The 12,277-nt window shown below is 46.4% G+C and overlaps 1 long non-coding RNA gene across 1 annotated transcript; it reads right to left on the bottom strand.

The window, feature by feature from the left end:
• Positions 1 to 7,076: 7,076 nt before the first annotated feature.
• LOC148130003 (uncharacterized) lies at positions 7,077 to 7,353 on the bottom strand. The gene is made up of 2 exons (XR_015750295.1): positions 7,277 to 7,353; positions 7,077 to 7,176 (listed from the first exon to the last, which is right to left on the bottom strand). It is a non-coding gene; the product is annotated as an uncharacterized LOC148130003 (long non-coding RNA).
• Positions 7,354 to 12,277: the final 4,924 nt, after the last annotated feature.

Below are 12,277 nucleotides of genomic sequence, written 5' to 3' on the forward strand. Positions count from 1 at the left end.
AGGAGGAGGGATTCTGGGAGCTGAAATCCACAAGCCTTAAAGCTGTCAAGTTTGAAGGCCCCTGGAATAGTGGTGACACATCCTTCCTTCCTCACTTGGGGGTAGGGTGGGTGGGAGGGGAGGATGACCAGCAGCATCCATGAGTCGGAAGCTAATTTAAGGACCGCTTACTAAGTGTAGTCTACTACGGCACGCAGATTCATCCTAAAAGGATGCTTTCCGCTTGTGAAAGAAAGGGTAGTTTGTAGTAAACACTGGAAAGCTCAGAAAATTTTATTATTAAAAAGAAGTTCCTTGGCCAATGTTGCTCTTTGTGTATTGTCCAGATGCTTGGTGTCCGTCCTTCCCTGGCGGCCGCTGGGTTCCCATCTGAGCTGCCTGTAACGTAGTCAAAACTTCGTCTCTGCTACTCTCTTAAGTCTGCCAGGGGAGCCCCTGGCAGGGAGAATGCGCTGAACAGGAACAAATAGGCCCCAGCTGTTGTGGCCTATTTCTCCATTGGAAGCCAGATGACGTACAAGGCCAGGAGGGAGGCCAAGCCGTAAGGGGAAAGCTCTAGAACCATGATGACGAACCTATGGCACGCATGCCACAGCTGGCACGCAGAACCATTTGTGCAGGCACGCGATCCCCAGGCAAACTTACCTGCAATGCACATGCATGCGCCTCTCCCGGCTGATTTTGGGGCCATTGGAGGCCATTTTCGCCCACCCGGAGGCTTGAGGAAATCCTCTGCAGCCTTGGGAGGCTGAAAAACGGGCCCGTTTTCGCCTTCCGAGGCTGCAGAGGCTTCCCTTGAGCCTCCGGAGGGCGAAATGGCCTCCCTGGGCTCCAGAGGCCCCCGGAGGCTGAAAATGGGCACTTCCGGTATTTCCAAGAAGGCCCGTTTTTCGGCCTTCCGAGGCTGCAGAGGCTTCCCAGGAGGGCGAAACAGCCTCAAACTGGGAGGTGCGCATATGCACAGTGCAGGTAAGGAGGCAAGGCGGAGGCGCTGTGTGTACATATGCAGGAGGGGCGCATTGCATTGTGGGTGCTATCGCCACACCACAACAAAAAGGTTTGCCATCCCTGCTCTAGAAGCAGGGGCCTTCATCCTCAGCCTGAGGGACTCTGGGAGTTGAAGTCCACAAGTCTTAAAAGTGGCCAAGGCTGCTTCTGTAGAGGCCTTCCTGCTTCACTTTCTGCAGGAAGCCAAGGCCGACATTCTCCAGGGCAGGGGTCCCCAACTCCCCCGGACCAAGGACCAAGCATCGCTCTGTGGCCCATTGGGAACCAGGCTGCTCAAGTGGCAGGCAAAGCATGTTATGTTTGTGCGAGTGGCAGGCACTGTCTTCCTGCAGGGGAAGCTCCCAATGTGTGGAAGCGACGGACGTGAGCTTCACGTGCACAAACATAAGTGCCCACCCTGGAGCTGGTGTGCACAGCTCCCCTCCCCGGTCCACAAAGCAGGAGAGGTAGGGTACCCCTGCTCCAGGACCACCTGCCCTCGTGTCACGGACTCCGTTCAGCCCTGGCTTGGGCCTGTATGTGTGTGTGGGTGTGAAAGGGGAGCACATCTGGGCTCTCGTTCCTTTTCTTTTTCTGAATGTAGATACTTCGGCTTGTCTTGATTGATGGGACCATATAGTTCGTTTTGTGTGTAACTTTTTACCATTTCGGTGGTTCTCTTGGTGTTTTTTCTTTTTTTTGTAACTTGCTCTTTGAATAAAGACCACTGGCGTAGCCCTCCTTGCTTGAGCCTTCTTGACCCGTGTGTGCTCCTTGAGGGGCATGCGGCACCATCGACGGCCCAGGTTTGGTCTGAGGTGGGTTTGGGTGAAACATGGTAAAAGGTGAAGGGGCCTCCCATTTCATCTCTGAAATTCCCGGTTGGACTCATTTTAGGAATTCCCCGCCATGAGGCTTCTCGGGGTATATTATTTCGGCAGGGTTTCCCCCCCCCCCCCAACTGTTATTGAAGCCTCACTCCATTTTTACCCATCTAAAAAGAGAGACCAAAGCTGTATTAGAATAGAATAGGAATAGAATAAAATAGAATAGAATTAGAATAGGAATAGGATAGGATAGAATTAGAAGAGTTGGAAGGGACCTTGGAGGTCTTCTAGTCCAACCCCTACACCACTTCAGACAAATGGTTATCCAACATCATCTTAAAATCCTCCAGTGTTGGAGCATTCACAACTCCTGAGGCAAAGTTGTTCTCACTGTCAGAAATGTCTCTTTAGTTGCTTCCCTCCTGGGTTAGTTTCCACCCATTGCTTCCTGTCCTGCCTGCAAGTGCTTTGGAGGATAGCTTGACTGCCTCTTCTTTGGGGCAGCCCCTGGGATATTGGAAGACTGCTATCATGTCTCCCCAAGTCCTTCTTTTCATGTAGACATATATATTCACACTACTGCAGCCACCATCTTCTTCCCAAGCATTTTCTGTAAAAAAAAGTAATATTTTTTTGCAGATATTTGCAATTTTGGAGAGGCTTCGTATTCCACACAGTCAGCTTTTGAGGAACTCTGCCAGTGGTCAGTCGGCCATCTCCCAAATTGGCCCAGTTGGGCTGAATCTGCAGAACCTCTTAGACAAAACCATGCGTGCCCCGCAATCTTGGCAAAGGTGCCAGGTATTTCCTCCAGCTCTTGATGGGCTCTTAATGTGGTCCATCTCTTGGGGAGGGGGCCTGCCTTCAAACACCGTTTGCTGGGCCAGTAGACGCACTCCTTCAACGGAGTTTGGTCTGTGAACTCTTCAAATGTTCTTAAACAGCATAACTCATGTGGCTGATGGAGCAGCCTGTGTGGTCCCAACACTTGTGATGTTCAAGACGTTCTGGTTGAACATTGGGAAAATCTCCATATGTGCATGACAAGGAACTAACAACTCTGTGTGTGTTTGTGGTTGGGCCAAGGCGGCTGCACAGCTGTTTGTTGGAAAGTCTTTGATATGAATGTGGGATTTATACACTGATCAGTAAGTTGGACTTAATGCTCTCCATGATCCCTCAAATGTGATATTTTAGAATTAAAACTCTACATATAAACGTCAACTGAGCCTACAGGGCCCGTAAAGCTATTAATTCAATGGTGTAAATTATTCAGTTGGTTGAGGTTGTATCCACAAATACAAGAACAAATATTTTGGGGGGAGGGGGAAGAGCAGGAAAGGGGGGGGGGGCTGCTGTATGAGTTCCAAGCCAGCTGCCTCATTCATCACTTCCTTCCCCCCCCCCCCGCTACAAATTGAACATCAGAACCAAAGCTCAGATTATTTTGTTTTTAATAACATCAGAACTGACAGAATAATGACTGCATTAAAAAATGACTCATGCAAACAAGCCAAAGACCCAGAATAATTTCTTTATGCTGGTTGAAGAATCACAAATTGCCTGCTCTCCACCCCACTGTACCAGCTGCCCCAGTTTGCTGTTTCCACTGGGTCTTCCCACAGTGCCAAATTGGGGGCCCTGTTGTGTCTCCTGCGTTGGGCCCACTGGGTTGGGTGTGGAGGAGCAGAGTTGGAAGGGAGCTTTGAGGTCTTCTAGACCAACCCCTTACTCAAGCAGGAGTCTCTGGACCACTCAGACACTTTGAATTCATAATCCCGTGGATGACATATTGAGTTCACTATGATCTGTTGTCATCTGTAAAAAAAAATTTCCCCCCCAAAGAATGCAATATATCCAAAAATTGTATGAGAGAAAGAAAAAAAACCCTGCAGTGCTATTCAATTGAATCCGATCTTGCTCCATTCTGCAAGGAATTATTTTGCATTATTTAATACAATGAGACTTCTTAGTAAGAGAAAATAACCTACACAGTACTGCCTGTCCATACACTGTACTACTACCCCAGTTCAACCTCACTGTCACATAACATTAAGTGTCACCGAGCCGAGTTGAGCCCTTCCAGGCTTGGCTTCTCAGTCCCGGGTGCTGGAATGCTTTGAGTCGACTGTGTTTGTGACACCCAGTGCCATTAAGAAAGGGAAGGAGAAGCCACCTGAGCAATTGTGGGGTCTGCCTATCCCGATCCCTGGCTTCTTACCCGCCCCTTGCTCTTATCGACATCGTCACATTGTCACATCTTGGAAGCCTCCAGGTCAACCCTGAATTGAACCTGGCTGAGTTTCCCTGTGGGAACCAAGGACATTTTCACAGGTGGCTGCCCAGAGGAGGAGCAAATAACCAAGCAACCGGCCAGCAACCTGGATTGGACAGCATGACCGGTGACTTGGGATGGGAAACTTTTACTGTTAATCAGGTGAAAGCTGCGGGAAATTTCAGAGTCGGCTTTCACCAGTTGTGCCAACATGAAGTATCCAATAAACTGTCCTTTGAGGAAGCTGCCTACCTCGGAGTTCTGTTTCCTATGGGTCCTTTACTTGGAATGCTGACATCCTGTTTAGACATGGAAGGTTTCTACTCAAGCATTGCTTGGGTTCAGGTCTTACAAACAGTTCATTCTGCTGAGACATGCAACACCTTGTCAAGAAGTGTTGGGCGCCGTCTGTAACAGCAGCTGGCTGGTGTCGGTGTTCCAACAAACAAACTCCAACCCAATAAACTCCGAGATAAGCATTTTCTCAAAGTTGCATTTCATTAGAGTTGTCATACTGGCCCTTCTGGGAAAACCCAAATCTGAGAGTTCCAGGTTTTCCCTTCCCAAAAGAGAAAGATCTGTCCCCCGCACCCACTGGTCCATTACATGGCCCAATGAAATCTTCGTCCCAGGTGCAGGGCAACATGTCCTTGACTCTCTGAGAAAATGTTGTTGAGTCTAATCTTCCAACTCTCTACTAAACCCCCCCTTCCAAATTCCCAGGCACTAAATATGGCAGCCTCAGAAAATATGGCTTCCAAGGATGACACCTGGATTTCTTTTTGGTCCCTGAGATGGGGAAGGAGAACATTCGAAGTGCTTCTGCAGGAGGTCCACCTGGAGACAGCTATCTCCAAGGGAGGGAGGATGCACTGAAGCCCTTCCCAATATGCAAAGCTCTATGTGCTGTCGTGGGTAGTTCTCCCCACCGTGAGGGGAGGAGGGGTTTCTCCTCCAATGTGACTTCATCCAAATCAGGGATCTCAAACTTGGCCACTTTTAAGACCTGTGGACTTCAATTCCCCAGAGTTCCTCAGCCAGCTATGCTGGCTGGAGAATTCTGGGAGTTGAAGTCCACAAGTCTTACAGTGACCAAGTTTGGGGACCCCTGATCCAAATCAAAGGAAGTTCAGGGCAAGGAATGGGCAGGGTCTCCACACAAGCCCTCAATTGCTGTCCCACCAGCTTTCTCACTGGTTGGGTGGAAGATGGCCGGGGATCACGCTTAATGTTTTGTGAAGGAGGTGCTTGTCATTTACAGACAATATTTATACATCAATAAAAGCAATACAACCATAAAGAGGAAAAAAAACATAAACAAGCACAGCTTGATACAATAATATGCCATGAAATATCATTGGCTTTATAATAATTTACTACAATGTGAAAAAAACAAAACCCCAAGATCTTTTATCCACACAGAATAGGAAATGCTTCCATTTAAAATATGGCAAGCACACAATAATAATATATACACCACAGATTTGGAATTTCGCTTTGTGCCCAGGACTCCTGCCTCCTTGTATTTGTGCATCTTCTTTTGTCTGGATTTACACTTTTAAAAAATTATTATTATTTTGTACTCTTTCCCCCCTCCCGTAGAAATTTATATTCTTTTTGAGTCTAGAATTGAGAAGATGAAAACGTTTAATAAAACCAGATGCTATTTAAAATTGCACTCCCTCTCAAGCTGTCCCCATGCAGTTAGCAATAATAATAATAATAAAAAAATATGCTGGGGTTGTTTTTCAAAGCACATTTTGAGGCACCGTGGATCAACTCTAAGGAGTAAAACTTAACTTTGATAAGACATGACTACAGCGATATTATTTCTGAGTGCAGTCTGAAGAGGCTATCCGTGGGGAGGGGGCACAGTCAATGGAAGATCCAACCTTTTTTTTTTTAATAACACATCAAAAGGTAAAGCTTTGATCCAGAAGTTGTGGGTGCTCCATCCCTGGAGCTGTTTAAGAAGAGACTGGAAGGGTAGAGGGTCTCTTGCTTGAGTAGGAGGCTGGACTAGAAGACCTTCAGGGTTCCTTCCAGCCTCATTCTGATTGATTGATCACAAGAGTTTTGGACCACTGACTTGACTTCACCTCCGCTGGGGATCTCGCTCTGCGGTTGACTCTGCCTTCCTGACACAGTCTGACAAAACCACGGAGCTCCTTTTCTGGAGTTCCCATCCCTCCCTGCCAGCTTCTTGGTTTATTCCAACAAGCTCACATCTGGAACAAACCCAGATTAGCTACTCAAGTCGATTGTGGCCCCCAACTGTTGCTAACCAGCCAAACCGGTGTCATGGCTTCTCTAAGAGGTAAACCTGGGTGATCAAATGGATCCCAAGCTGCAACCCAAAGGAAGGATGTTTCCCGAGAGGGAGCTCACATGGCAGAGGCCAAACGGGTGTGTGTGTGTGTGTGTGTGTGTTGGGAGAGTAAGTGGGTATTCACTGTTCTGCCTGCAGAGACAGCAGTTCCCTGTGCTGGAAGGAAGATCCACGGAAAGAGCAACTGGGACTTTTCTTGGTGAAGAAGCAGCTCTGAAGAAGCAGTCTGAAGAAGCAGTCTCTCCCCACCCCCCCAAATAAAATGGATTTCCCCTCCCAGGAACATCGGTTTTTTCATGCTTAATGTTAACCGTGTCCTTTCATGCGTTGTCCTTTTGCCCTTTGAGGACGGAATGAGCAGAGACTGTCACCTGTTTTACAGTTTTACTTCGTTAGTAGATCACTGGGAATCCCTCTGTCTCTGCTGGCATGAAAATAGATCAGGTCGAGAGCTTCAGCCTTAGAAAAGAGCTTCACGGAGTTAAATCGTTGCAATGTGCAGTCAAAAGCCAGGCAGGAACTCCCAAAAGGACCTCCATGAGTTGGTCCATTCTTTAAAAACAAAACCTGACTTTTCACACCTCACTTTGCAGAGGTGGGGGTGTGCTTTGCACACAACGCAACCTCCTGCATTTCTCATTTGCAAGTTATTTTCTACTTTTCTTCTATCCATCACAATCAAAACAGTCCCAAAGCACCCAGAGTTTTAGAGGCCAGAACTGAAGGTGACAATTTACACACTGGCTGAATGTCACCCCCTCCCCCATGAAACCTTAAACCTGGGATAAGAAAAGCAAGCCACTCTGCCCAAATGGCTCAAGCAAACTCTGGTTTGATGGGATGTCTGAATTACAAAACACAGGCAGTCCTCAACTTAAAAAACGGTTCATTTAGTGACCAGTGTTACAACGGCACTGAAAAAAGTGACTTGTGACCATTTTCCACAGATACGATCGCTGCGACAAGAAAGGTCATAAATTGGGACAAAACTAACTTAACAACTGTCTTGCTTAGTAACATCAATTTTGGGCTCAATTGTGGTCATCGTAAGTTGAAGACTGTCTGTATTCCATCCAGTGGTGGGATTCAAATAATGTAACAACCGGTTCTCTACCCTAAATTTCTTCCAACAACCAGTTCACTGTTAATCAGGTGAAAGCTGCGGAAATTTCAGAGTCGGCTTTCGACCAGTTGTGCCAACATGAAGTATCCAATAAACTGTCCTTTGAGGAAGCTGCCTACCTCGGAGTTCTGTTTCCTATGGGTCCTTTACTTGGAATGCTGACATCCTGTTTAGACATGGAAGGTTTCTACTCAAGCATTGCTTGGGTTCAGGTCTTACAAACAGTTCATTCTGCTGAGACATGCAACACCTTGTCAAGAAGTGTTGGGTGCCGTCTGTAACAGCAGCTGCCCTGGTGTCAGGGTTCCAACAAACAAACTCCAACCCAATAAACTCCGAGATAAGCATTTTCTCAAAGTTGCATTTCATTAGAGTTGTCATACTGGCCCTTCTGGGAAAACCCAAATCTGAGAGTTCCAGGTTTTCCCTTCCCAAAAGAGAAAGATCTGTCCCCTGCACCCACTGGTCCATTACATGGCCCAATTAAATCTTCGTCCCAGGTGCAGGGCAACATGTCCTTGACTCTCTGAGAAAATGTTGTTGAGTCTAATCTTCCAACTCTCTACTAAACCCCCCCTTCCAAATTCCCAGGCACTAAATATGGCAGTCTCAGAAAATATGGCTTCCAAGGATGACACCTGGATTTCTTTTTGGTCCCTGAGATGGGGAAGGAGAACATTCGAAGTGCTTCTGCAGGAGGTCCACCTGGAGACAGCTATCTCCAAGGGAGGGAGGATGCACTGAAGCCCTTCCCAATATGCAAAGCTCTATGTGCTGTCGTGGGTAGTTCTCCCCTACCGTGAGGGGAGGAGGGGTTTCTCCTCCAATGTGACTTCATCCAAATCAGGGACCCCCAAACTTGGCCACTTTTAAGACCTGTGGACTTCAATTCCCAGAGTTCCTCAGCCAGCTATGCTGGCTGGAGAATTCTGGGAGTTGAAGTCCACAAGTCTTACAGTGACCAAGTTTGGGGACCCCTGATCCAAATCAAAGGAAGTTCAGGGCAAGGAATGGGCAGGGTCTCCACACAAGCCCTCAATTGCTGTCCCACCAGCTTTCTCACTGGTTGGGTGGAAGATGGCCGGGGATCACGCTTAATGTTTTGTGAAGGAGGTGCTTGTCATTTACAGACAATATTTATACATCAATAAAAGCAATACAACCATAAAGAGGAAAAAAAACATAAACAAGCACAGCTTGATACAATAATATGCCATGAAATATCATTGGCTTTATAATAATTTACTACAATGTGAAAAAAACAAAACCCCAAGATCTTTTATCCACACAGAATAGGAAATGCTTCCATTTAAAATATGGCAAGCACACAATAATAATATATACACCACAGATTTGGAATTTCGCTTTGTGCCCAGGACTCCTGCCTCCTTGTATTTGTGCATCTTCTTTTGTCTGGATTTACACTTTTTAAAAAATTATTATTATTTTGTACTCTTTCCCCCCCCTCCCCGTAGAAATTTATATTCTTTTTGAGTCTAGAATTGAGAAGATGAAAACGTTTAATAAAACCAGATGCTATTTAAAATTGCACTCCCTCTCAAGCTGTCCCCATGCAGTTAGCAATAATAATAATAATAAAAAAATATGCTGGGGTTGTTTTTCAAAGCACATTTTGAGGCACCGTGGATCAACTCTAAGGAGTAAAACTTAACTTTGATAAGACACGACTACAGCGATATTATTTCTGAGCGCAGTCTGAAGAGAGGCTATCCGTGGGGAGGGGGGACAGTCAATGGAAGATCCAACCTTTTTTTTTTTAATAACACATCAAAAGGTAAAGCTTTGATCCAGAAGTTGTGGGTGCTCCATCCCTGGAGCTGTTTAAGAAGAGACTGGAAGGGTAGAGGGTCTCTTGCTTGAGTAGGAGGCTGGACTAGAAGACCTTCAGGGTTCCTTCCAGCTTTATTCTGATTGATTGATCACAAGAGTTTTGGACCACTGACTTGACTTCACCTCCGCTGGGGATCTCGCTCTGCGGTTGACTCGTCTTCCTGACACAGTCTGACAAAACCACGGAGCTCCTTTTCTGGAGTTCCCATCCCTCCCTGCCAGCTTCTTGGTTTATTCCAACAAGCTCACATCTGGAACAAACCCAGATTAGCTACTCAAGTCGATTGTGGCCCCCAACTGTTGCTAACCAGCCAAACCGGGTGTCATGGCTTCTCTAAGAGGTAAACCTGGGTGATCAAATGGATCCCAAGCTGCAACCCAAAGGAAGGATGTTTCCCGAGAGGGAGCTCACATGGCAGAGGCCGAACGGGTGTGTGTGTGTGTGTTGGGAGAGTGAGTGGGTATTCACTGTTCTGCCTGCAGAGACAGCAGTTCCCTGTGCTGGAAGGAAGATCCACGGAAAGAGCAACTGGGTCTTTTCTGTGGTGCTGAAGAAGCAGCTCTGGAAGCAGTCTGAAGAAGCAGTCTCTCCCCACCCCCCCAAATAAAATGGATTTCCCCTCCCAGGAAAATCATTTTTTTCATGCTTAATGTTAACCGTGTCCTTTCATGCTTTGCCCTTTTGCCCTTTGAGGACGGAATGAGCAGAGACCGTCACCTGTTTTACAGTTTTACTTCGTTAGTAGATCACTGGGAATCCCTCTGTCTCTGCTGGCATGAAAATAGATCAGGTTGAGAGCTTCAGCCTTAGAAAAGAGCCTACGGAGTTAAATCGTTGCAATGTGCAGTCAAAAGCCAGGCAGGAACTCCCAAAAGGACCTCCATGAGTTGGTCCATTCTTTAAAAACAAAAAACAAAATCTGACTTTTCACATCTCACTTTGCAGAGGTGGGGGTGTGCTTTGCACACAACGCAACCTCCTGCATTTCTCATTTGCAAGTTATTTTCTACTTTTCTTCTATCCATCACAATCAAAACAGTCCCAAAGCACCCAGAGTTTTAGAGGCCAGAACTGAAGGTGACAATTTACACACTGGCTGAATGTCACCCCCCCCCCATGAAACCTTAAACCTGGGATAAGAAAAGCAAGCCACTCTGCCCAAACGGCTCAAGCAAACTCTGGTTTGATGGGATGTCTGAATTACAAAACACAGGCAGTCCTCGACTTAAAACGGTTCATTTAGTGACCAGTGTTACAACGGCACTGAAAAAAGTGACTTGTGACCATTTTCCACAGATACGATCGCTGCGACAAGAAAGGTCATAAATTGGGACAAAACTAACTTAACAATTGTCTTGCTTAGTAACATCAATTTTGGGCTCAATTGTGGTCGTCGTAAGTTGAAGACTGTCTGTATTCCATCCAGTGGTGGGATTCAAATAATGTAACAACCGGTTCTCTGCCCTAATTATTTCTTCCAACAACCAGTTCACCAAACCGCTCAGAAAGTTAACAACCAGTTCTTGTGAACCAGTGCGAACCGGCTGAATCCCACCATTGATTCCATCCCATTTTAACCTAGGCTAATCTGGTGAGTGAACCCAGCCAGGACGACATCATCGGATCTGTTTCTGCCGGTCTCTCTCCATTTCCCGGAAAATATATCTTTAAGACTGAGAACACAATCTAGACAAATTCTCTCTGCCTCCACTCTCTTTCTAGACATCCACCGCACAATCCACAAAGTCATGTCGACATATATATGAACCCGCTTTGGGGGAAAAAAAACCCCATCTTTGTTATTGTCTCCAATAAGCCAATCATTTTTCAGCACTTCCAAAACCCTTTTCGTTCTTTCGTTTTCCCTTCTTGATTGCTCTTTTTATGGCAAGAGAAAAACCAGCAAGAAAATGGAAAAAGGAAAACGAAGGCAGACGAAGAAATGGAAATAAAGCAGTCTGAACCCCGTCTCCCTGCATAGGAATCTGTTTTGGAGCAGAGCAATGGCATAATATAAACCGTACCTGGGAGTCCGACAATCCGTGTTCTAACTATAGTTATTCAGAATAAAAAGGGGGGAAAAAACAACAATCACTCGGCATATATAATTGTCATGTTAATCCAGTTCTCTCAATCTCACCCTGGTTGACTCTGGTGTCCCGTGGTCAATCTGGGTTGGTTATTTTTCTAAGCTGGCCAGCAGGAAACTTCACCCAGAATTTGACCCATTTGGTCACCTGTTAAGAGCAACCTGAGGAGGAGAGCATGTTGGGCGTTATTTCCAGCGGTTTTGTGTTTTTCCTATAAAATCAGCTGCTCCTTGATGCTTTCAGGTGTTTAGAAATTAGCACAGGATGCCTGCCAATGGTGGAACGTCTTCCCATCCTAGCCTGGCTCTCCAACTTCCTCGATCGCCTGTCCTGAGCTGAAGAGCTACACGGGTTTGTTTTCGGTGTTGCAAAGTGGGAGGCCCTTGGAGTCTCTGGTCTCCATCCATGGTCGTCTCCTGTACTTCTTGCAGCAACGCACCCAGTCCAGACCCATGAAAAACATCATCCCCCTGGTAGAAGATTCCAGCAGCATCGGCCCAGTTGGTAGGAATGGCCTTGTGTTGGGCTGCAAGTGGATTCTGCGATCCCAAGAAGGATCTTCTGGAGACATTCCCACCACTAATTCACGGGGAAAGCCATTTTCTATTTGGCTTTGCCCATTGATGCCATTCTCTCCCGTCTTTATCCTGCAGTCTTCATTCTGTCCCCTTCCTTCCTAAGAATTGCAAAGATTTTTGGGGAACTGAAAACGGGATTTAAGATTTCCAGTCATGCTGAGGCATCAGAGTTTCTTTTCTTTCTTTTTTCTTTTTTTAAAAAAAAGTAACGGTAAA

Source organism: Notechis scutatus, chromosome 7 (genome assembly GCF_049901735.1).
Source record: "Notechis scutatus isolate UNSWTSFEM ecotype Mainland chromosome 7, rNotScu1.2, whole genome shotgun sequence".
Taxonomy (NCBI): domain Eukaryota; kingdom Metazoa; phylum Chordata; class Lepidosauria; order Squamata; family Elapidae; genus Notechis; species Notechis scutatus.